This window comes from Lontra canadensis, unplaced genomic scaffold (assembly GCF_010015895.1).
Source record: "Lontra canadensis isolate GAN:19392208 unplaced genomic scaffold, GSC_riverotter_1.0 scaffold4, whole genome shotgun sequence".
NCBI classification, from domain to species: domain Eukaryota; kingdom Metazoa; phylum Chordata; class Mammalia; order Carnivora; family Mustelidae; genus Lontra; species Lontra canadensis.
The window spans coordinates 28,461,996-28,488,976 of NW_022630998.1; positions in this window are offsets into that span (position 1 = coordinate 28,461,996).

The following is a 26,981-nucleotide window of genomic DNA, read 5'->3' on the forward strand; positions in this document are numbered from 1 at the left end:
GAATGCATTGAAATGTTTTAGCAACACGCACAGCATATAATAAATCTCAATAATTGTAGCTATTATCTTTATAATTAAGCACTGTGGTTTTTTTTTAAGTAAAACATATGTGCCCTTGAATCTTTCCTCTGTTAATTATTTAGCCAAGAAATTTAAGTAAGTCACTGAGATATTCCTCCTTTTATTCATTAAAATAGCTGATGATCCATATTGACAAAGTGTTGGCATCACCTTCAAGCTTGTTAGAAATGCAGAGTCTCAGGCACTTCAGAATCTATAAGTTAACAAGATCCACTACGCATTTTAACATTTTAATAGGATCCACTGTGCATTAGTGTGGCCATTAAAGTTTGAAAAGAATTATGTTCATTCCTGTCTCTCTTACACAGTGAATGTGTATGATTGTTGCTCAACAAATCATTGTTGATGTGATATCCCATATCTCCTTACTGAAGCCAAAAAGTGGAAATTCAGTTATGTGCTGTTGAGATATGGTGCTTTTGTTTCACAATTATTTGATTTTTACGTAAATTTGGTAGGTCTGGTTTGAGGTCAGAGGGGGGAAGATTAATCAAAAGAGAGGTGTTCAGTGACCACTAAGTGACATTAAAAACTTAGGAGGAAAGAAAGGTAATCATGGGCTGCCATACTTATAAAAACTGACATGTGTAAATTTTCTCTTATCCAATTGTCAGTCCCATTGTGGTTTTCAAGGATGTATAAATTCTTTCCTCCTTCTATTCTAACTGTAGTGTAAGACCTTACAGTTGCTGGTTGTTGTTTTTTTTTTTTTCTTTTTTGTGAAGCAAGTACCTGACTTAACCTTTATTTGCCTTGATTGCCTAGGCATCCACTTTAAAAATCGATATTTCAAATAAACACATTACTGGCCACAAGACTAGATAAAGAACCAGCCCCTCTCCCCGTCACTGAACCTCAACCCCAACACTCTGGGATCCTTTGTAATAGAGGTCTTGGTTGAGTTCAGTAATAGATCATTTGGGTAATTTGTTATTTCTCTTCCATTGCTTCAAATTCCCTGTCTTATATTTTAAACTCAGTTCATAAACAGCGAGCCTGCAAAACCTAGACTCCCACCTTCAGATCCAAATAAAAGCAGAACCCATGACCCACGTACTCACTCACACTCCCCCAAGACTTTGCTGGGTGGCCTCATGTGTGCCATGTAATATCCAGGACTATAAGTAATAAACCTTGTCTCTTTCAAGTTTCCTGATGGGTATTGTTGAGGACATCTTACAATCATAATAAGAACCACAAGGGCTGGTCCAGCCAAAATATTGGTTCTCGATGGGTCGAGACATAAAAAAGAGAAGATGCAACTTGTTTTCCGGAAAGTGAAGATTTCCTTGTATGTACGTAGTGTGGGAATAGTTGATAAACATGACATGTTTATGACATGTTTATGACAGGGATCGAGAAAGAAGAACAGATACATAATTTGTTAAAACCAACTCTGTGACCTTGGAAATCCCTCAAATTGAGTTTCTTCATTAATATAAATAGGGAGCTGAAGTTCCCGATATGGTAAATTCCCATACACAATAACATTCTTATCCTGTTAAATTGTTATTATGATATATAGGAAGCAGAAACACAAACATCCTGATTCCTTATTTTCACCAGTTCTTTCCCTGGAAACACATTCAATTCTCAACAAATCTAGAATTTGATTCAAGTTACACATTTTAAAAACAGAAATACTATTACTCTCTATTTACCTATCAACAGATGATTGTTTCCCTACTAAACTATGTTAATGTTTTCATTCTTTTTTTTAGTAGAGGAAGTATGCCCCGATATCAAACTCTATTTCAAAGCTATAGTAACCAAAACATTATTCTACTAACATAAAAACAGACACATAGATCAATGGAAACCAGAAATAGAAAGCCAAAAATAAAACCATGAATATGTGGTCAATTAATTTATGACAAAGGAGCCAAGAATATGCACTGGGGAAAGGACAGTATTTTGAATAATAGTATTGAGAAAACCATACAGTCACATGCAAAAGAATAAAAGAACCTTATCTTACACCATACACAAAAGCCAAATCAAAATGAATTAAAGACTTCAACAACAGACCTGAATTAAAAAAAAAAAAAAAAAAACCTCATAGAAGAAAACATAAAGGTTAAGTTCCTTGACATAGGTCTAGCCATGATTTTTCGGATATGACTCCAAAAGCAAAAGTAAGAAAGTGGGACTGTACCAAACTAAGAAGTTTCTGTACAGCATAGGAAACCACCCACAGAATGAAAAGGCAACCTACAGAATGGGAGAAGATATTTGCAAATTATGTATCTGATAAGGAGTTGATATCTAAAATATGTAAAGAACACTTACGATTCAGCAGAAAACAAAAGAAGAACAAACAGTACTATTTAAAATGGGCAGGAGCACTGATTAGACATTTTTCCAAAGACATACAAAAATGGCTAAAAGGTACATGAAATGATACTCAGCGTAATAATCTCAGGAAAATGGAAATCAAAACCACAATGAGGTTATCACCTTACAGCTGTTAGAATGGCTAAAATCAAAAGACAAGAGACAGAAAGCATTGGTGAGGATGTGGAGAAAACGGAACTCTTGTGTGCTGTTGGGGAATGTACATTGGTATAGCCACTATGGAAAACAGTATAGAGGTTTTTCAAAATATTAAAAATATAAATACCATATGATCTAGCAATCCAACTTCTATGTTCATGTCCAAAGGAAGTGAAAAAAGAGTCTCAACGAGATGTCTGCACCCCCATGTTCATTGCCATATTATTTACAATAGCCATAATAATGAAAGAACTGAAGTGTCTGTCAGTGGGTAAGTGGATATAGAAGGTGTGGTATGATATATACAGTGGAACCTTGTTCAGCCATGAGAAAGAAGGAAATTTTGACATTTGTGACAATGCAGATGGACCTTGAAGGCATTAGACTAAGCGAAATAAATCAGACAGAGAAAGACAAATGCTAAATGACCATCCTTCTATGTGGAATCTAAAAAAAGCTGAATTGGGGTGCCTGGGTGGCTCAGTGGGTTAAGCCTCTGCCTTCAGCTCAGGTCATGGTCTCAAGGTCCTGAGATTGAGCCCCGCATTGGGCTCTCTGCTCAGCGGGGAGCCTGCTTCCCCCTCTCTCTGCTTGCCTCTCTGCCTACTTGTGATCGCTCTCTCTGTCAAATAAATAAATAAGATATTTAAAAAATAAAATAAAAAATAAGAAAAGCTGAATTCATAGAAACAGGAACTGTGGTTGCCAGGGGCTTGGTGGGGGCAGGGCAGAATGTGGGTCAAAGAGTACAAACTTACAGTAACAAGATGAATGAGTTTTGGGGATCTAATGTAAAACATGGTGATCATAGTTAATAATACTGTAGTATATACTTGAAAGTTACTAAAAGAGTAGATCTTAAAGTTTCTTACCACAAAAAAAGATGTGGTAATTATGGGACATGATGGTGGTGTGAGCTAGTGCTATGATGTTAATCATTTTGCAATACATGAATGTGAAATAAATGAATGTGAAATAAATGTTTTACGTCAACACATTGTGTATCTTACACAATGTTATATGCCAATTATATCTCCATAAAACTGAAAAATATAAAACATTAAAAATGATCTATTACCAAATGCAAAAAATAAATACTAAAAGTATGGTTTAGAAGAAAGCATAATGAAATCAAGATAAGAATATCGGGTTTATTCTCAGCTCTGACCTTGTAGATCTGACCTATTTCAGGTAAGTTTAAATCCTTGGTTTCAAATATCTTCATCTATATAAATATATGAATATATATATTTAATATAAATTAAAGTAGTTGGTCCAGGTGATTTTTAGTTAGAATAGTTAAATTTTAATTTTCAATAATTTAAAACCTATTTATAATTTTTTACTTCCATGAGGAAATAATTTAAACTCAGCAGCTTTGGTTTGTGAATAAAGTGAAAAGATTTGGTTATAAAAATAAGTGAAAATACAAGAGCACAGGAAAATACTACAAATCAGGAGAACAGCTCTATGAATAGCATATGAATATTAGGTTTTTTAGGTTCTCTTAAAAATGAGCAGCTGTATGTACGTCTTAGAATTATGAACATTCACCTAAACTACTGTTGTAACAATGCAATGGAAAAATGCCAAAAGTTTATTTCATGTGATAATCTGAGCTGAATATACTTCTGTGGCTAATCAGCAGCATAGGCCCAAGGCATGTAAAATTTGGCAATCGGACGTGCCCCATAATAGTCACATTACACGAACAGTAGCATTCTGGAAATCTAACATTTCATCCATATTTTGCAGGTGCCCAAATTATAAAATCTTAAAAATTATTGGCTCATGATATATAAACATGGCTTTTATGAGATATGGTTTCATTTTGCCAACACATTTTTTTCCCTCTTGGACCAATGCAGATTTCTGGGAACACAACAGTTCTAAAACATGGATCCACCTCTAGAACATCTCATTATGGTAACAAGGAAAACTGACAATTTTATGATGACTGACAGCATGATTTTAGAGATACAAATTTATCTTGAAAATCAGTGGAAATTATTGAGCACATATTATAGTACATGTTTTTCACGTGAATAAAGTCTCAAATTGAAATGAGTCAACTAGCTTGTGCAGATGGGTGCCATTCTAGCTGGACAGATTGCTTTGGAAAATGAGGGACTTTCCAAGTTTATGGGAACAGTTTTCTTGATAGCTCTTTACAAAAGACAAGATATAAAGCAGTTCAGAAGAGTATCCTCTTCAATCTTTCAAAGTGTTAAAGTACTGAATTATTATGAATAAATACCTTTGCAAAAGAAGCATTTTAAATTGATATCTTAAAATTAGGTACAAGCAGGTTTAGAATAGTTTGTCATATTTTCATTTCTATACATGCTAATAATACCAAACATCTAATTACTTAATACTATTTCTTTACATCATGGGCTTCCAGTGAGATTTTGGGATTCTTAGTATTTCTAGTAAGATACAGTAATGAAGGAAATCTTTTTTTTTTATTTTATTTATATATTTGACAGAGAGATCACAAGTAGGCAGAGAGGCAGGCAAAGAGAGAGGGGGAAGCAGGCTCCCCGCTGAGCAGAGAGCCCGATGTGGGGCTCCATCCCAGGACCCTGAGATCATGACCTGAGCTGAAGGCAGCGGCTTAACCCACTGAGCCACCCAGGCGCCCCAAGGAAATCTTTACTTGTATGCAGTTAGTTCTCTTATGTTTAGAGTGGATATATAAATCACCCATTGTTGTGGTCAAAGAAATGTACCACGCAAATTGCCCAAAAAAAAAAAAAAAAAAAACAAAAACAGGACGCTCTGATGCCCTGCTCTATCTGGAAAAAATATCTATTCGTATCTTCTGCTCTCATTTTTTTTTTTTTTTTTTTTTTTTGCTGGGGGAGGGTAGAGGCAGAGGGAGAGAGAGAAAAAGAGAATCCTAAGCAGGCTCCATGCCCAGCAATGAGCCTGATGTAAGATTTCATCTCACAATGTGGGGTTATGGCCTGAGCTGCGATCAAGGGTCGGATTCTTATTGACTGAGCCACCCAGGCACCGCTTTTGCTCATTTCTTAACTGGATTATTTGTTTTTTGGGAGTTGAGTTTGGTAAGTTGTTTATATAGTTTAGATTCTAACACTTTATCGAATACGTCATTTGTGGATATCTTCACCCATTCCATAGGTTGCCTTTCAGTTTTCATGATTGTTTCCTTCACTGGGCAGAAGCTTTTTTATTTTGATGTAGTCCCAGTAGCTTTTGTTTTGTTTATTTATGTTTTGTTTTGAAATATCAGGAGATATATCAAGAAAAAAATTACAACATCTAAGAGGTTACTGCTTGTGTTTTCTTCTAAGATTTTTATGGTTTGAGTTTTCACATTTAGGTCTTTCATCCATTTGGGATTTATTTTTGTGCATGGTGTGAAAAAGCTGTCCAGTGTCTTTCTTTGCATGTTGCTTTCCAGCTTTCCCCAAGCCATTTCTTGAAGAGACTGTCCTTTCCCCATTGCATATTCTTTACTGCTTTGTCAAAGATTAATTGACTTCATAGTTCTGTGTTCATTTCTGAGTGTTCAGTTTTGTTCGATGGATCTATGTGTCTACTTTTGTGCCAGAAAAATACTGTTTTGTTCAGTATAGCTTTGTTGTATAACTTGAAGTCCAGAAATATGATCCCTCCAGCTTTACTTTCCTTTTTCAAGATTATATTATTTTCAAGATTATTTTGTGGTTCTAAAATACAAATTTTGCTTATTTTTTTGAAAGATTTTACTTCTTTATTTGACAGACAGAGATCACAAGTAGGCAGAGAGGCAGGCAGAGAGAGAGGGGAAGCAGGCTCTCTGCTGATCAGAGAGACTGATGTGGGGCTCCATCCCGGGACTCTGAGACCATGACCTGAGCCGAAGGCAAAGGCTTAACCCACTGAGACACCCAGGTGCCCCCCTAAAATACAAATTTCAGAAGTGTTTATTCTAACCCTGTGAAAAATACTGTTGTTTTTTTTAATCGGGATTTCATTAAATATATAGATTGCTTTGGGTAGTAGAGACATAATAAAAATATCTCTTCTTCCAGTTCATGAGCGTGGAATGTCTCTCTGTGTGTTTTTGTCATCTTCAATTTCTTTCATCAGTTTTTTATGGTTTTCAGAGTACAAGTCTCTCACATTTTTGGTTAGCTTTATTCCTAGGTATCTCATTATTTTTGGTGCAATTGTAAATGGGAATGATTCCTTGATGTCTTTTTCTACTGTTTCATTATTAGTGTATAGAAATGTAACAGATTTCTGCAAGTTGATTTTATATCCTACAACTTTACTGAATTCATCTATCAGTTCTTTTGGTGGATTCTTCCAGGTTTTCTGTATAAAGTATCATGTCATCTGCAAATAGTGAAAGTTTTACTTCTTTCTTTCTGATTCAGATGCCTTTATTTCTTTTTGTTTCTGACTGTTGTGGCTAGGACTTCAATTATGTTGAATAAAAGTGGTAAGAGTAAACATCCTTGTCTTGTTCCTGACCTTAGGGGAAAAGCTCTCAGTTTCTCCCCACTGTGGATGATGTTAGCTTCTTCATATAGGTCTTTATTATGTTGAGGTATGTTACCTCTAAACCTACTTTGTTGAAAGATTTTTCATGAATGGCTGTACTTTTTCAAATAGTTTTTCTGCATCTATTGAAATGATCATATGGTTCTTTTTCTTTCTCTTATTGATGTGATATACCAGGTTGATTTGATTTGATTGATTTGAGGACACTGAACAACACTTGCAACACAGGAATAAATCCCTCTTGACTGTGTGAACGAATTTTTAAATGTACTTTTGCATTTGTTTTGTTAGCATTTTATCGAGAATTTTTGTATGTAAGTTCATCAAGGATATTGACTTATAATTCTCTTTTTTACTGGTGTCTTTATCTGTTTTAGTATCGGGGGATGTTGCCCTCCTAGAAGGAGTTTGGAAGTTTTTCTTTCCTATAGTTTGAGAAGAGTAAGTATTAACTCTTCTTTAAATGTTTGTTAGAATTCACCTGTGAAGCCATCTGGCCCTGGACTTTTCTTTTTTGGGAAACTTTTGATTACTGATTCAATTTCTTTGCTGTTTACTGGTCTATTCAAACTTCCTATTTCTTCTTGTATCACTTACAGTAGTTTGTACATTTCTAGGAATTAATCTATTTCTTCTAGATTGTTTAATTTGTTGGCATATATTTTTTCAGAATATCCTCTTATAATTGTGTGTGTTTCTTTTTAGTCAGATTTTTTTTAAGATTGTATATATTTGACAGCCAGAGTGAGAGAGCACAACCAGGGAGAGCAGTAGAGGGAATGGGAGAAGCAGAGTCCTGCTGAGCAGGGAGCCTGATGCGGGCCTCAGTCCCAGGACCCCGGGATCATGACCTGAGCCAATGGCAGACACTTACCTATCTGAGCCACCCAGATGCCCCAATTGTTTGTATTTCTGTGGTGTTAGTTGTTATTTCTTCCTGCTCATTTATGATTTTATTTATTTGAGTCATTTCTCTTTCTCTCTCTCTTTTTTTTTCTTGACAAGCCTGGCTAGAGGTTTATCATTTTTATTAATTATTTTTTTCAAAGAAACAGCTCCAGGGTTCATTGATCGGTTCTATTGGTTTTCTGTTTTTTGTTTTGTTTTGTTTTGTTTGTTTTGGTTGCTGCTGTTGTTTTTTTTTTTTTAAGTTTCTATATTGTTTATTTCTTCTCTATTATTCCCTTCCTTCTGCTGGTTTTAGGTTGTTATTTATTTATTTATTTATTTATTTTTAACTCCTTTAGGTGTACGCTTAGGTTGCGTATTTGAGATTTTCCTTGCTTCTTGAGGTAGACATGTGTTGCTATAAAATTCCCTCGTAGAGATGCTTTTGCTGAGTCCGAAGGGTTTTGGACTGCTATGTTTTCATTTTCATTTGTTTCTATATATTTTTTTATTTCTTCTTTTATTACTGATTGACCCATTCATTGTTTAGTAGCATGTTGTTTAACCTCTACGTATTTGTGCTCTTTCTAAAGAAAGATGGATCACAGTGGGCCTCTGTCTCACAACCCTGAGATCATGACCTAAGCCAAAATCAAGAGTCAGATGCTTAACTGACTGAGCCACCTAGGTGCACCATAGTTTGTCTGATATAAGTATTGCTATTCTGGCTTTTTTTTTTTTTTTAATTCTGGCTTTCTTTTGACATCCACTTGCTTGATGAATATGATAGTGGGTAGGAGTGTGAGGCTGGGCAACCCAGAAGGTCTGCACCAAATGGTTGGGTAGAGTGTGCTAGGCTTTAACAAAATTTGCTCTGAGTTTAGTACTTGGGCCAGCTGACTTGGAGTGGGCCAGTCATCTGGAGAACTCCTGGGCCTGGCACACTGCTAACAGGTTATATAGCAGGTATCTGTTCAACCCTGCTTCCTGCAAATGGTCCTCTGTTTTTGCAAGGAGGTGGGGGAGAAAAATGGTGCCTGCTAGCTCCCGTGTTTTTGGAGAAGTCCCCCAACATGCTCTGAAATTGGTATGAGCAGATCTGTCTCTTATTTCCACTCTGTGATGTATAAACTCCTGTTTTCATGTTGCTTCCCTTCACAGGCTGCTGTCTCTTGCTCTCTCTCTCTCTCTTTTTTTTTTTTTTTAAAGATTTCATGTATTTATTTATTTGACAGAGAGCACAAGCAAGAGGAATGGCAGAGGGAAAGGGAGAAGTAGGCTCTCTACTGGGCAGGTAGCCCAATATGGGGGCTCCCTCCCAGGACCCTGAGATCATGACCCAAAGACAGATGTCCAACCTACTGAGTCACCCAGGGGCCTCAGACTACTGTCTGAGGGCAGTGTGACCCAGCTACCAGTTGCCATCCTGCCCAGTACTGAGTCATCTGACTTTTAAAGCTCTGCATCCAAGTCCCTCTGGTTATACAAACTCACTGAATATCGCCTCTCTGGTTTTCAAAGACAAATGTTGCAGGGATTAATCTTCCCCCAGTGAGCTCCCTGGTGTGACTGTTTCTCTGCCATTTCTGTGTGCACAGCTCCCTCCCACCTGTGGCCTTCTCCCTTAGCCTTTCTGACCTTCCTAGCCTTTCATTTGTGACTTCTGTATATTTAATTGTGGAATTTGCTCTGCCAGTTTTTGGATTGTTCTCCTGATTATCAACTTAGATGTGGACGATACCTTGTTGTAAACGTGGGATGTGGTGATTTCATCATCATCCTACTCTACCACCTTCCCAAGCTCCCTATTCTGTAGCCCTTTTACTTATACTGGTGTGTTCCTGAGCTGGAGAACAGACAGTCTATTAATATGAAATTTGCTTTTTAGAGTTAATGAAACTTATTCATCTTGAACACTGTAGAAGTTCATATATAGTTTAGTTATTGGTTGAATTGTGGTATTCTTATTCCTGAAGCATTCTAAATATGGAGCTGCCAATTAGAATTTTCTTTGGCTTAGTGTATTTATCAGTGAGAACAATCTGAGTACATACGTTTGATTCTTTATTACTCTGTCATGACCAACTCAAACACATGTGCATTATTTGTATTGTTTGGGAAATCATTAATTAGAAACCAACAATTTCAATAGAGAAATATATGGAGAACTACTTTATATCCTTGGAACGTCTGATAGGTCCGTAATTTCAGCAACTCTGGCTGCATTTGCTTGAAGATTTGAAAAGTGGACCAGCATTAGAAGTTCTTGCCAAAAAACCTTCCCTCCTTTACAAGTGGACGGTAAGGATGTGACAGAAGTTAACTTAGATCCCGGCAGGCAATGGCCATGTAATAGTAAATATTATAGATCCTACAAATTGGACCATATGGTGTTAATTCCCTGCTTTCTGTGACCTTGGCCACGCTATTTCACAAAATTATTAAGAGAAAGTATTATAAGAATTGCGCACGAAATTTCTGGCATAGTTGTTGATAAATGGTAAGTGTTCAATAGCTAATGTTTGTACCAGCAGGAAAATCATTTACCTTGACTATGAGGTCACTGATACCATAATATGTTCTAGGTTTTAGTTACTTTCAATCTACAGAGAGTTCATATATGGGTAAGTGTGCGTAAGTACACACAGATAACAACTCCCCATGAAATAAATGAAATAGCAAATAAAAGCATCATAATCTATTTTTTCTGCTTGATATACTCTTCCCCTTATTTAGGTTAACTCAGGAACCCTTGTGTTTTATATATACAAATACTCTCAGTTACTTTCATAAGAATTTAAAATTGTTTGTTCTGATCACTGACTTTGAAATAATATTTTATCAATATTATAAGATGACATTCCAACTAATTTTTATAATCAAATTCTATGTGGTACATGTGATTTTAGAATATACAATATTCCTTTTATACTTAACTATGAACCATATCAACAAAAAACTGTAGGACACCTATGAAAGGAGTCATTATATTTTATTTTATTTTCATTATTATTTATTTTATGTAATTTTATTCCAAAATCTGTGTATAAACTAATTTAATCCATACTTTTTCAGCAATTAATTTGAGATAAAAGTTCATCTGATATAATAATTTGGCAAATCTTAAGCCTCAATACTCTTAATTAGTGGTGTTCTAGGCCTCTGATCCCATTTCATCTCCCAATATAATTAAGGATTTAAATATCTGACATGACTAATTATCAGATGATGATTAGCTGAAAAATGCTGCCATAAAATTGTTATATCTGCCTCATGTTAAGTATTTATGTACATAAGGTATTTTACCGAACATTTTAAAACCATAGATTCTGTGACAATTTCTATACTTTTGTCCTGAACGACTTGTATACTTTTGGCAGAGTTGGAGTTAAGATTTGCTTTCATCTGTAGCACACCAGATTCTAACTTTTACCAAAAAGAACCTGAAAATTGTGACAACAAAATGGTCCATTCAATTGTTTTATAAGAGGAGCCAAAGGGAAGTTTTCCAGTATAGTTGATGTCTAAGGTGAGTCCTGGAAAACAAGGAGTTTTAAAACTAGTGGGGAAAAAAAAAATGTAGACTATTGAGGGTGAAAGGCCTACAGTGAGTAAAGTAAGAGAGCGGAAGAGAGCACAGAGTTTTATAAAAGGAACCCAAAATGTATGTGGAGGAATGCAGGAAAAAAGGCTTGGTAGGAAAGCATGAATCTCATCCCAAGAGCCATGAAGAGAAACTCCCTCTGGAGTTTGTTTCCTTATCCCACCATCTTCTAGAGACTGCTTCTTCTTTGTCTCCTGGGTCCCTTTCATCTTTGAAGCCAGTGATGGCATCACATCCCTTCTCTAAATCTGCCTCCTACCACCTCCCTCTTATAAAGACTATTGTGTCATTCACAATAATTTCCCCATTTTAAGATTTTTAACTTAATCACATTTGTAAAGGGGTTTGTGTGTGTGTGTGTGTGTGTTGTTTTATCTTGTCTTTGTGTTTTTGGTTTTTTGTTTTTCCATGCACAGTTTCCTGGGATTAGGACCTAGGCATATGGTGATGGTGGTGAGGGGTATTATTTAATCTTCTACACTCAGTTTTTATTAAGAAGGATATAATAAACCTTTGACTCACTTTAAATAGTTCTCATGTATCCATGTAAACATCACCTAGGGAACTTACTAAAACACACATTCTATGGTCACTTTTGAGACTATAAGTTATAGAATAAGTCCTACCTAAAAAATGAATACTAACACATATATTTATAAAAATAAAAACAACGACAAAATACCTTTTCAAGTGATTCTGATGCAGATGGATTATGGAATAGAATAGTTTGAAAAACAGTAACATAAAGTTTAGGATTGATATAATCAAGTTTAAATATTTACAAAGTTTGCTTCTCTAACAGTGTAGAAGATGGACTAAAATAAGGTAATTGCAGAAGGTATGGCTTAATAGATATTTAGAAGGCAGTATGAAAAAAATAATAAACTTGGTTATTTGGGAAATGGGCTATAAGGATAGTGAAGGAGGGCGCCTGGCTGGCTCAGTGGGTTAAGCCTCTGCCTGCAGCTCAGGTCATGATCCCAGGGTCTTGGGATCGAGGCCCGCCTGGGGCTCTCTGCTTAGCAGGGAGCCTGCTTCCCACTCTCTCTGCCTACTTGTGATCTCTCTCTTTAAAAAAAAAAAAAAAAAAAAAAAAGGATAGTGAAGGAGAAGCTTAACATGTTTGTGAACTTTCCCAGTTTTATAGCTTGGAAATGTGAACAGATGACATTGGTGGGAATGTGTTTGAATAATAGTGACCATAAACCAGATCCTCACAGTCGAATTAGTCAATCGCAATGTTTAATATATCTTTGGTACCTCAGAAATTTAGGTTGATCAAATGAAAATAATAAGTGCAAATTAGTTTTCTACTTTAAATTGCCATACTTACTGAATTCAGACATACTTTTACTTAATGATAACTAGTAGCATTAACTAAAGATATAACCCGGGCGCCTGGGTGGCTCAGTGGGTTAAGCCGCTGCCTTCGGCTCAGGTCATGATCTCAGGGTCCTGGGATCGAGTCCCGCATCGGGCTCTCTGCTCAACAGGAAGCCTGCTTCCCTTCCTCTCTCTCTGCCTGCCTCTCTGCCTACTTGTGATCTCTGTCTGTCAAATAAATAAATAAAATCTTTAAAAAAAAAAAAAGATATAACCCACATATGTATCCCTATTCTTTTAAATAGCCCTGTTTAAGTATCACGCTATATTTGCTATAGCTATATAGGTAACAGAGACATACTTTGTATGATAAATTTTTGTTTGTTTGTTTCTACAAATAATTTCAAGTTTATAGCCCTTTTATGTTTTCTTTTTCTTTCCTGTAGCAGAAATCAGTTTGGAGGTGGAAAAGCAAGGAATGTGTCACTTTCATAAACAGGCTTCTCAGATTTTGTAGATCAGCGTAATTAATTAGCTTATCACCCCCTCATCATCTTGAAATTTGAAGGAGTTCTCCTGAAAATCATTCTCCAAATAAAAATATCTTTCATTTTAACATTGTTCCTCTTCAAATACAGTTTCAGCAAACCTAGAAATTACTAATTCATTTCTTTTTATTTCTGATTCTATAGAGATAATGATTTATGGAAACCTCTGTTATCTTTGCTTATATTTAAATATTGGGCAGCATTTGACCCAAAGTGCTAGCTAACATTGTTGTTAGTCTGCACCATCCATCTGACAGGAAATAGATAAAACTTCATCATGTACCTTAAGACCTTTTAAAATAAATCACTAGAATGGAATTACACTTACAGATTATTTATTTGAAACATGACACAAGAGAAGTGCATGAAGTTACTAATGTTCTTCATTGTTCAAGAGTATTACTTAAATGCTACCTGCCTAGGGAAAGCTATGCACAGAAGATGTTTTTTACCTTGGTTTCACTGTACTCATGCTACCTTATTCCCAGGAACTGGATTGACTATATAATCTCTTGTACAGTCAGGAACACGTTTGAGAAAGAAGCGAGTGGGAAAATTGTTAATATAGACTGGACATTGGGAATACCAATATAAATCATGACTGCTCCAGACAAACAAAGACATATGGTTATCATATAGCCTAATTCCACAGTTTTTCATAGTTCTATATCTTTTTTCTAGTCCCTTAGGGTCTGCCTTCATATTCATTTTTGTCGGCTAATCTGATAAAGTGAAATGGAGCAATTATGCTAAAATTTAAAGTTTGGAATATTTTTTTTCCAATAAATATCCCTGGAGCAAGCCTTCTTCCAAACAGTGCCTATATTACTGGAAATAATTTAAAAATATTTTAAAATGTTGTGTGCGGTTTTTTTTTTTTGTTGTTTGTTTGTTTGTGTTTTACTTTTTTGATTCTTCAGTGCGTTTGTAGTCCGTTATTTTAGCTGTGCAAAAAGCCACCCTAAACTCAGTAGCTTAATATAATATCTATTTATTCAGCTCACTTTCTGTGGCATGACAATTTGAGTTGCTCTAAGATGGTTACTCTTGGCTGGGTTCAGTTATGCATGTGTAGTCAGCGACCAAGCCTGGTGAGGGCTAACCAGTCTAACTTGGCGCATTCAGTACGGCTATCCGTGCTCCAAGTATCCTCTTCTTCTTCAGAAAGCTATTCAGAGTTTGCCCACATACCAATCAGCAATGTGAGTGGTGTAAGACAGCGAATGAATAAGGGCAAGATTTCATACATCTATATCTATGCATGTGCATATATACACACATGGTCTTCCATATAAATTTTCAAAATTCATTAGTGATTGATTCCAATTTTAAATGTATTTTTTCTCAGGGTACCTGGGTGGCTCAGATGGTTAAGCATCTGCCTTCGGCTCAGGTCATGATCTCCAGGTCCTGGGATCGAGTCCCCACATGGAGCCCCATGGGCCCCCGGCTCAGGGGTAGTCTGGTTCTTCCTCTCCCTCTGCCTGGCCCCCTGCTTGTGGTCTCTCTCTGTCTCTGTATGTCTCTCAAATGAATAAATTTTCAAAAATCTTTAAAAATAAATAAAAAATAAATGTATATTTTTCTTTTTTTCTTTTTTTACTTGGAAAACTGGACAAGATTTATTTTTCCTTCAATTTCTGTTTTCACTATTTGATATTATAGGGCATTTAAATTTTATTATCTCTTATCTGAGAAACTTCTTTGGGCATGCAGGGAGGTTGAGAATGAATCAAACAACAAAATGCAGGTTCTAAAGGAAAGGGAAATATTGACAAACAGTTGTGTTGGACAGAGGTCAGATTAGCAAACACTACTTAGATGAATTTCTAAGAACATTACAATTCAACATAGATTGGTTGTGTGCTTTTGTTTGTTGTTAATACCACTGTTTGTTTTTTTCAATTTAATTTCATTGTAAATTAAACAATAATACCTCACTTCATTCTCATCCTTACCTACTGTTAAGGCTGCCAGTGACCTGGTGAAGTCTTTGATGCAGTTTGAACCAAAAACTGGGCCTTTAAATTCCCACTATTGAAGCTATTCATATGGGTTCCTGATGCCAAGGATTATGTATTCCTCAACATCATCATTACCATTATCATCATCATCATTGTTATTATTTTTATTATTAGTTAACAGATTTCTCATAAAGTTGTCATTTTGCAGCCCAAACTTTTCAGAATGTTGATTGTCTTTCAAATAATTTGAAGAGTGTACTGAAGAGTATGGTAATATGCTCCAGTGAATCTCAATTCTTCTCTTTGCTCAACGTTTCTATAAATAAAGTTTCGGAAGGAGTAATTCTTTCTTCATACTGGGGAGATTATGAACCGTACATGCATATACATGAGCATCTCTATCATTAATGTTACCTCTCAGTTTCAAAACTTGCTCTAATCTTCCCTAAGTGATTCTAGTACCAGTCATTGAAAGCTTTCTATCAACATTGTTTCTGTTACCATTTGGGGAGGTTTTAATATGCTTAGAGCTTTCTGTTTCTGTTTCTCGGTGTTCTCTGTTCTGGTACTCAATCTCTTCTTAGCGATTTGTGAAAATAAATGTATTTAAACTTCCTCTTCTAAAGGAATTGTACAATTGAGAAGATTTCATATTCTGAAAATCTGCTTCCTTGCCACAGCTTCATGCCCTTTCATACCTTCTATACAGTATGCCACTGAAATCTTGCATATCTTATATTGTATGTGTGATCGAAGGTTGACTTCCGGTTTTTAGGTTCCTTTGATTTTTTATCAGACTCTGTTGAATGGCTTTGCATTTTAGCACTTCTCATTTTAATACCCTAATTCTTCTGTTCTACTCTATTGCTTTTCTTAGTTTTTTTACATCTACTTGCTTACTAAGTCTATACTACTGTACCCTGATAACTAAATCAAAGATTAGGTTTTGTTGTCCATTGGCAGTGTGCATCTCCGTGTATTTTTATATCGTTGATAGGCCTCGTGAGGATTTCTCTGCTTCCTTGGCTTGAAATTCTTTCTAAGGTAGCATTCAAAATCTTTTACTCTTCCTTCTAACTGCTTCACTAGATATTTCTCCTCTTTTTGTTACATCCCAAATCTACTCTTGAGACTCCTTTTTTTCTTTTTCTCTAGGTTTTCTTCAACAGTAATTACCTTCAATTCACATCAGTTGGCTTACCTCTGTAGGCCAACTGTTCCCAAATCTGTTTTTCTAACACTGGAATCAATGGAAGTTTATTTTGCCATTTCCACCTGCCTCTTTTACAACTTTATAGAGATGCGACAACAGAGTTCTAAGTCATAGGTTAGTCATTAAAAGCTCTTCAGTCTAAATCTAGGTAAGTTTTCCTACCTTATTTTCCAATCTGCTTCAGTCACTCTAAGATGTCATTCATGCCATGTGCCATAAATGTCTCTTAGTTTTTTCTCCTGCTCTTTGGCTCTGTTTTCTCAAAACCAAGAAACAGGTTCAAATGCTACTCCCTTTCATGGGCAAATTTACCTCCATGATCACTCCCTCAATGTTTTCATCTCAAAAAATCTCTCTCATTTTAATTTTAATTTTGCTTTATCTGTTACTTGAGAAGGTTACTGATCCCATGTTAATAGAATAAAATATTTTTATAAACATCTATTATTTCACATTTTTTATAATTTATGTTTTTCGTATCCTACTTTGATATAATTATATAATTGTAGTTTTAAATATAAATGATTTAGAGAACTAATCCAGAATTATCAAGAGAACATTCACCTTTGTTTATGCTAGGTGAATGTCAGATAAGTATGAGGGACAATGGATTTTCTAATAAGGAATCCTAGACAAACCTCCAGGTTTCTATATTTCATTACCTCTACACATGGTCCAGATGGGTAACTAAACTCATTTAACCAACAATTGTTGGACTAATGATATGCATGAAAAATAGAAAAGAGAAACTATTTTTCAAATTTCAAATGTGTTACCAAAAAGTATACTTTTACTTATAAACGTCATCTTATATGTAAACAGTGAATGACTGTGCAGATAAAACACAGTATTTTGATGTAATTATAAGCATATAGCCACCCTTCTTTCATTTCAGTTCTTCCAAGCCCAGGAAAGTAACAAAGAGACTGAGTTTGCCTAATGGTATTATTGTGGTCCATATTACAACACTTAAATTTGACAATACAAGCTCAGAGGAAAAGAATTGTTGTTCCTTCCCATTTAGAAGCATTCTGACTCTTTTGTCCCAATTTCTAATAGGAGGATCATGTTGCTTCAGAGTATTTATATATATATATATATATATATATACACATATATATATGCTTATACTTTAATATACTCTTAGCTTTTTAATTTTTTTTACAAGATAATTTTATACTTGAAAAAAAATTAGTTTTCAAGTGAACCTTAAAAGTACCTCTCATGATATGAGTAGCTCAGTATATGATCTTTTTTTCCTACATTGCTTGTTTATGACTCAGTGAATACCTGAAGAACTTTATAGCCTAAAATCGTTAAACAGCCCTTGGTTGAAACAATTTTAGAATTTTAGTTATTTGTCAGATAAAACACTCTACTTATAATAGTAGTAATAAGTGGTCCACTGGGCATGGAGGATTCACTTGAGTCAAGATGGTACTTCTTAATCTCTAATGTTATAATTGGAGTGGAAAATTTCCCTCTACATTTAAGTGACAATAATGTAACAGGGTTTATGCAAGTAATTTCATTAGCTGTGAACAATGATGGCTAGATCAGGGTAGCCAAGCAATGTAACTCTCTGCTGTCCATTCCTGACAATCCCCATAGCCACATTTCTACCAAAAGGGTAAATTCATGGCCTGTAACTGTATGCATTCTTTTTTTTTTTTTTAAGATTTTATTTATTTGACAGACAGAGATCACAAGTAGGCAGAGAGGCAGGCAGAGAGAGACGGGGGAAGCAGGCTCCCTGTTGAGCAGAGAGCTCAATGTGATGCGGGGCTCAGATCCCAGGACCCTGAGATCATGACCTGAGCCAAAGGCAGAGGCTTAACCCTCTAAGCCACCCAGGCGCCCCTGCATTCTTATGAGTACTGAGAATAACCAGACTGCATAATGACTTACTGAAATCCGTTTCATGATTTATCCAAGTGATAAGAAACAGATCTTAATAACTTTTATAACAATTTCTTTTCATATATCAAAGACATAAGATATTTTAGAATGCATGTTAAAATCTGATTTTTAAGAGCACTTTGAATTTACAAATTTAGACATATCAGTACAAAATGCACAAAATGCTTAGCAGGAATGTTTTATGTTAGGAAGACCCTTTACTGAGTTAAAATAAATGAATTTCATGGCTTTTTACCTAAATATGCTTCTATGTGGTAAATAATGTGATTTTCATTCTAGTTCTTTATATATAAAATAATATAATATATAATATAATAATAATATAATATAATACATTATAATAATATAATATATAATATAATATATTATATAATATAAAAAATATAAAAGAATAGTTCTTTTCATTCTAGTTACGTGGAATAGGATGAAAACAATTTAATTTGTATTTTATTCCTTTACATTTTATGATTGGCAATACATTTTCAGAAGGTATGCATGCTTAATCTTTTTTTTTTTTTTTTTTGCCAAATATATAAATGATTATTCTTGTGGGTATGGAAAATTAAATGCATTGAACACATAGCATGCCAATAATCATCATATGTATTAAAATGTAAAAACCACATATGAACTATTTTTACTTTTAGTCTTTAGAGAAAAAATCTTAAATTATTTTGGATGCACTGGAATTCATTTAGATTTCCTACATCTGATAATTGATAATTTCAGTCTCCAGGAGCTAAATATATATATTTTAAAAATATATACTCACACTTTCATTTTGATGTCATTCATAAGTAATTGACATAATTTTTTAAATAAAGATTAATTGATTTATTTTAGAAAGAGAGAGAGACTGCATATTAAGTCAGGGGAGGGGCAGACGGAGAAAATCTCAAACAGACTCCCTGCTGAACATGGAGCCTGACGCCCAATCTAGAACTCTGGGATTATGACCCTAGCTAAAACCCAGAGTCAGATGCTCAACCAACTAAACCATTCAGGCACCCCTAATTTGTCCTAATTTATAAACAGTACTACTTCAGTACAGGACTTGAGAAAGAGACTATGAAGTAACCAGTATGAAAACTGAAAAAATTTTCACTATTTCATCAATTTTCTTACAGGTAAAAATGAGATTAATACATACCAAAATATATCCCATAGCATTAGTTCTCTAACTTTATGAGTTTGAGAAATTTTGGATTAGACATAGAATAGCAGCTGTTTTTCAAGGGACTGGGAACTTTTAATACACAAATGTGTCTGGCAAGACCTCAGAGAGAGGGGGTATGGAGGGAAACAGTGTGGGAATGAGGGTGGGTGGAGACAAAGTATGGAAGTTACTTCCCACGGTGCGGCAATCTGCAGCACGTATACAAAGTAATTGGAAATTTGTAAAACCAGTAAATACTGTTTTGAACCTGGCAATTTATTATTATCCTCTTATCAAGACACTCTTCTAGGGTTTAAGATTTGTGCCTGTGTCATATATTTGTATTATTTCCAGCATCTATAACAATGACAAGCACATGGTAAAGTGCTCAATATACATTATTAAATGTTTGAGTGAAAAAAATTATGCAAAATATAATTTGGAAAAAATCTTATTCCAATCAAACATTAGGAACAATGTAGACGGCTTCACTCAAAACAAAAATTAACACTGAAAACTGAAGAGAGGGGCATCTGGGTGGCTCAGTTTGTTAAGTTTGTTAAGACCATGACCTTCAGGTCAGGTCATGGTTTCAGGGTCCTTTGATCAAGCCTCACATCAGGATTCCTGCTCAGGGGGAGTCTACTGCTCCCTCTCCCTTTGCTCCCAACCCTGCTGTGTGCACGCTCTCTCTCTTTCTCTCTCAAATAAATAAATAAAATCTTAAAAAAAAAAAAAAAGGAAAAGAAAACTGGAGATAATATGAATGTGAGTAATATGAGAGAACTCTCTCTGTTCTTGTATACCCGGGCAGGCGTGTAATATGTAGCAACCATTTTCTTTCTTGAAAAAAAAAAAAAAAAGATAGCTTCTGCAATAGAGTCTCAAAATCTATAGTTTAATATAAAAACCTGAATCTTGTTTCGCCTTCACAGTTAAGATGCTGATGCATTTTTCCTTGAGGAGACATTCTGCAGGAAACTTTGTTGCTGGCAAAGTTTATACCATTTGAAATAAGCAAACAGTCCATAAACTCTCTACTAGCAAGCAGCAGTAAACAATCAATCTCTGAACCATTCACTGGACTAGAAAAACTTCTTGAGATACTAAATAATTTCTTTAGAGATTGTGGTCCACACATGTGCCTAGCAGAAAATTCATTTGAAGTTCCCAGCTTAGAGAATATGCAATATCTTCCTAGAGCTAGGGAGAATCATTTCAGGAATGTTTAGCTTTGGATATAATGTAGCAGTGTATGGCTGCAAAACCTTTTGAAAACAAGTCAATCAAAATTGCCTTTATTTTAGCTGTATTTTCAGCAGTATTTTACAATTAACTGATCTTGAAGTCTTGTTGAATTTAGTCCGGTTTAGTCCAACATATTCTCATTTTAATAACCCTAACTATTGCTATTCAGTGGAAAATAATGAAAAATATCAGAATCCAAGAGCTACAGGGAGATCTACGTTTATAAGTAATATTTTTAAAAAATTCAAATTCAAATAATGTTATTCTGCCTCTTTGGATTTCATAGCTGGCTCTTTAAGTGATACCTGCATCCTATCAAGATTTCCAAACTACTTTAAGTAAAAGCATATATTATGCTTGGAGAGATTCACACTTCCCAATACATGCTGACCTTTGAACTTAGATATAGTCACATTTACTTACCTTTGGTTCAAATATTTTTTCCTCATTTAAATGATGAATCCACATCCTGAAAACAGATATGAAATGGCACATTCTGGCTAGTGAATAATAAGCAAAAGAGTCTAGGTAATTGTTTTCAAAACTTATTTATCAACTTACTTTTTGAGATGTTTTGTAATAGATGGGGCCATAGCACCTATTTTATTTTTGCTTTTTATTTATTTCACCAAAGTATAATAAACAAACAGGAGACTCCAAATCATGTGTTCAGCTCCATGATATTCCACAAAGTGAATACAGTAATGTAACTGGCACCCAAATAAAAACACACAATATCATCAGCATACCCTCTTCTAGCCACTACACTGCACAATAAGAATAAACATTATCCTGACTTCTAACAATATAAAATAGTTTTGCCTGTTTAAAACATTATATAAATCAATTATGCCACGTGAACTCTTCTATGTCTTTGGCTTCTTACCTCAACATGAGGTATGTAAGAATCACCCAAGATTTTTGATATAGTTATAGTTCAAGCACTCTCTTTGCTGTATGGTAGCCCATTGTATGAATAGATAACAGTTTATTTATCCATTATTCTATTGATGGTCATTTGGGTTTTTATTGTTCCAGGAATTGGAAGAAAAATAATGCAGTGAACATTACAAGTCTTTTCACCAGTAGATGTAGATTTCTTTTGCATATGTTCCTAGGATTGTATATCCACCTATTGTAAATATGTATAGGATACACATATAGTTTTACTAGACATTGTCAAATAGTTACCTAACATGTCAAGTTTATGAGGTTCCTGTTGCTCTACTTTCTCACCAACTAGATAGTGTCTGTTTGTTCTAATTTTACTTCCTTTGTAGAACTCTTTGGTGTGTTGTATAGCATTGTTTTTTTTAAGTTGCAGTTCTCAAATCAGAAAACAATTTATTTGCCATTTTAACCAAGTGCATTTTTGTATAAAATGCTCAGACAGAAAAGGCATACTTACAGAAATGTAGAGAAAGATAATCCAAATCAAAAGAAATCTACGTGAAGAACAAAATGCACTTTTTATAGAGGATAGTTAATGAAAGAAAAATAGTTATAAAATAAATATGTCATGAAACAAACATACAGGATAAGGAATATAGTCACATAAATTGTAGTAACATTATATTATGATAGATGGTGACTGCACTTAGCACAGTGAGCACTCAGTAATGTATGGTCTGGAATCCCAATGTTGTACACCTGAAATTAAGGTAACATTGTATATCAGCTATACATCAATAAGAAAAAGAAACTAGAAAAAATAATTTAAAAAATTAGGATTAGATGCTCTTTATAGAGCTCCTTTTCTCATCTCTCGTAGTACCTGGCTATAATTTGAGGGAATGTCTTGATTCGTTCTTTTCCCGCTAAGAGAATACCTTTTTGACAATATATGTCTCTAGAAATATACCTGAGGCATTGGAATAGGCAGTCTCATGAGTGCAGTCTCTCAATCCCTCGCAGCTGCTTGGGAGTAAGCCTTGGACCTGGAGTACTTTCCTACCAAGTGAGGAGGAGCCCAAACAGCCTGAGCTGGGTTTATCATCCTGTGAGGGAATCGGTCACAGGTTACAAAGCACCTGGCCCATCCCACTGTTAAATCTGTTCCTTGAGGAGAACAGAAAGGGATTTCTTTCACTGAGATGGGTGTGTTTAGGCTGATTGCCCTGCGTGGGCCTCCCACTGCCAAGGACCTGCTGGCCACAGGGGACCAATGCCCTGCATTGAAGTAGATCTCGCTCGGTCTCTTTTTTTGTGAGAGTGAAGTATTTTCCATACCAAGATGCGGTGAGTGGAAGTGTTTGGACTCTAATCCTGGGATCCGTAACAGGTACATAGTACCATGCTTGACGCTAAGACTCAAAGAACTAATTCGGGATTACAGAGTTTATTATTGGCAGTTGTCAAAAACTGAGCCAAGGATTCCTTTTATTTATTTATTTTTTTAAGGTTTTATTTATTTATTTGACAGAGATCACAAGCAGGCAGAGAAGCAGGCAGAGAGAGAGGTAGGGAAGCAGGCTCCCCACTGAGCGGAGTGTCCAATGTGGGCTCCATCCCAGGACCCTGAGATAATGACCTGAGCTGAAGGCAGAGGCTTAACCCACTGAGCCACCCAGGTGCCCCTGTGTAAGGGGCTAAGAATTCTTATACTTTGGTATACATCAGAATCACCTCAAGGGCGTGTTAAAAACAGATTCCTGGACTTCCCTTTCACTTTCTATTTCAGGAGTTTGGGGTGGGACCTAAGGATTTGCATTTCCATGTAGTTGCCAGGTGATGCTGAGGGGCGTCACATTGAGAATTATTGTCCTAAGAAAATAGACCAGGGATGCCTGGGTGGCTTGGTTGGTTAAGCAGCTGCCTTCGGCTCAGGTCATGATCCCAGCGTCCTTGCTCGGCAGGGAGCCTGCTTCTCCCTCTGCTTCTGCCTGCCACTCTGTCTGCCTGTGCTTGCTCTCTCACTCTCTCTCTCTCTCTCTCTCTGACAAATAAATAAATAAAATCTTTAAAAAAGAAAAAATATTTTAGAAAATAGACCAGACTAGTAACTTCACTTAAAAATAAAAACAAAAAACTTATGTGAAACTGGCTCAAATTTCTATTCTGTTCCTTAATTAGCTGTGTGACTTTGAGTTATTTCACATCTGGGTTTCATTTCTGCATTTCTATAGAATTTTATTTTCAAATTCAGCAGAATAATATATTATTTTCATGTAATAACATTATTTATGGTCTCTCCCACATACCTGTTGTTTCTAAAAGAGCATGACACCACTGGCCAATAAAGGTTGAGTCATGGTACAACTGTTTCAATCTAGTGATTAATATGTCTGTGGAGAGGGTGTGGTGTGGGTGTGCTTATGTGTGTACGACTGTATGTATCATCGCATTGTACAGGGGCATAGGAATTAGAATAAAATTTCTGGAGCCACTGAGCATATATAGATATAGGCTACCTAGAGAATGATTATTTTATTTCCTTCAGTGGGATAATTACAGCTTGGTGCATATGAATACGTATTTTATTTACTTATCTGTGAGTTGGTCCTTACTTCTTTGATCATTTGTTGAGGAAGATTTTATCCAAAGGCTAGGAGTTGTAAGTATTGCTTTAGTGATCTTTTTTGTTTTAACACATTACTTCCTGAGTAACCTGATGGCAAAGCAAAATATTTACAACTTTGTTTCCTTGCTTCTCTGCTTATCTCTCTCCCTCACTCCCTCTCACCTATTCTCTCTCTTTTCTTCTTCATCTTTTTTCTCTCTCCCCTTGCCACCACGTTTCCCCATGAGTTTTACAGGATCTTTTTGTCCTTCTATAGACTGACTTTTCTTTATATTTTAGCATTCTTGAAGCATATTTACAAGATTTGAATTTTAAAGGTGAAGAGTATTTTTTTTCTTGTGATTAGGTCTTTCCAATAATAAAGATATTTTTTAAAATTTTGTTTATTTTAGAAAGAGAGAGAGAGAGTGTATACTTACATGCACAAGCAGAGGAGAGAGGCAAAGGGGGCTCACACACACAGAGAGAGAGAGAGAGAGAGAGAGAGAGAGGGAAAACCTTAAGCTGACTCCTGCTGAGCCCAGAGACCTAGGCATGGCTCCAGCCCAGTACCCGGAGATCATGACCTGAGCCAAAAATCAAGAGTTAAACACTTAACCAACTGAGCCACCTAGATGCCCCTAAATATTAAAGATTTATCTGAGAAGTCTTTTAGCCTTCAAAATTATCCATATTTGAGAAGTACTTTTGCGGTCCTATATATGGTAATATATTTAATAAAAATTTAAGACATTTACTTATTAATAAAGGCATATTGCGAACTATTTATCTTTCAGATCAATGTATTATCTGTTCCTCAAAAAATTATTTAAAATATCCATTTCTGTTTAGTAGCACAATCCATTTATATCTCTAAATCTATTGTGAAATTGCTGTATATTTACATTATTGCTTGTATTTTCATTCCTAATATGATTAATAGGCCAAACACAAAGGGAAAGAAATATTCTTCAGAACTACCATTACAATTGCAACAAGTAGACATTCCTTAGTTTGTGTTTTTTGTCATTACTCTGTTTATTTTTACTACATATAAGTAATATCTTTCCCTGTATCGACATTTTTGTAGTCTTTATATTTGTTATTTTGTATTTGTTAAAAGCTTGTGACTTAATTGCAGTACGAATACAAAAAATTCAAAACATAGTTCCATTCCAAAGATGTATGCAAAAATAAATATTAAGTTTTACTTACTTTTTAATTCAATTTTCTGTCAAACAGTGCCTTTGGATTTTTCCTTTCGATGTCTGATTCACACAAATGTCAAGTGTCTACTAAGAGGCTACCCTTTTAGATACTCACTTTAAAACATTTGTAGTATTTAAAACATTTAAAATAAATTATGAATAGACATATGAAATATCTCTATTCATAGCATTATTCTATTGTTCTAGCAGAATAAAAACAATAATAATAAAGCAGAACACTTTCGGGGTTCTTGAAGTGAGACCTCATTTCCACTACCTTACCTGGAATCCTAAGGAGATAAACCAATATCTGGAATTTCATTTCCATTAACCATTTGTACTAAAAAATGCCCATAACTCTGGTATTCCTAAGGAACATGTAATTTAGTGCTTCTTAGTTTTGAGCTTTAAAAATATGTTCACATTATCATATTGTATATAATGTTCTACTATTATTCCTTTCATTCAACATTGCATCTCCAAAACTCATCCATGTTGTTGTTATTGGAGATTATGCATTCATTTTCACTGCCTTAAATATTCCATTGTATACAAATGAACTATTCATTTATCCATTTCAATCAATGAAAATGTGCCATTTCTAATTTTTTTGGTTATTATGTAATGTACAGGCAAATACATTTTACGTATGTATCTTCGTACATATAGAACAATTATTCTGAGCCATATACTGAAGAGTAAAATGACTATGTTAGAAGTTTTTGAATGTTCACCCTCCCAAGATAATTCCAAATTATTTTTTAAAGAGTTTGTACCAATTCAAATTCTCATTTTCAATGAATTAGAAATATCCATGTTCAAATTTTTTTTGCCTATACTTAGTAATATTAGACTTTCTAATCATGGTGAATATAAGTGGTATACTTTAGTAATCTTAACTTTTATGTCCTTCTTTGGTAATAAAACTTAATTTATTTATTTCTTAGCTACAAGAAGGCTGAGGTGATGTAGAACAGGCTTGTTGAGGAAAGATTTATACCACTGAATCATGACTGCATTGCTACCTTCCTTAATCAACTCATTATCACATAAGTGAAAAATGAGTCAGGCTTGTGTAATTAGACAGAAATTAGCATTCTCTTCCTCATTCATCTGTCATATTTTTTACTCCTTTACATGACCTGACTCAGCCATCTATTCTGAGAAGTTTTGAACTGTTCAACATTGTGCATTTCCCTCTTATTAGTTGTATTATATTCTAGTGTTATTTATGTCTGTTTGACAATACAGTGTGTGCATCCTAAAGTCAGAACTGCATCAAAATAGCATCAAATTACCAGTGTATACTGGGGCATCT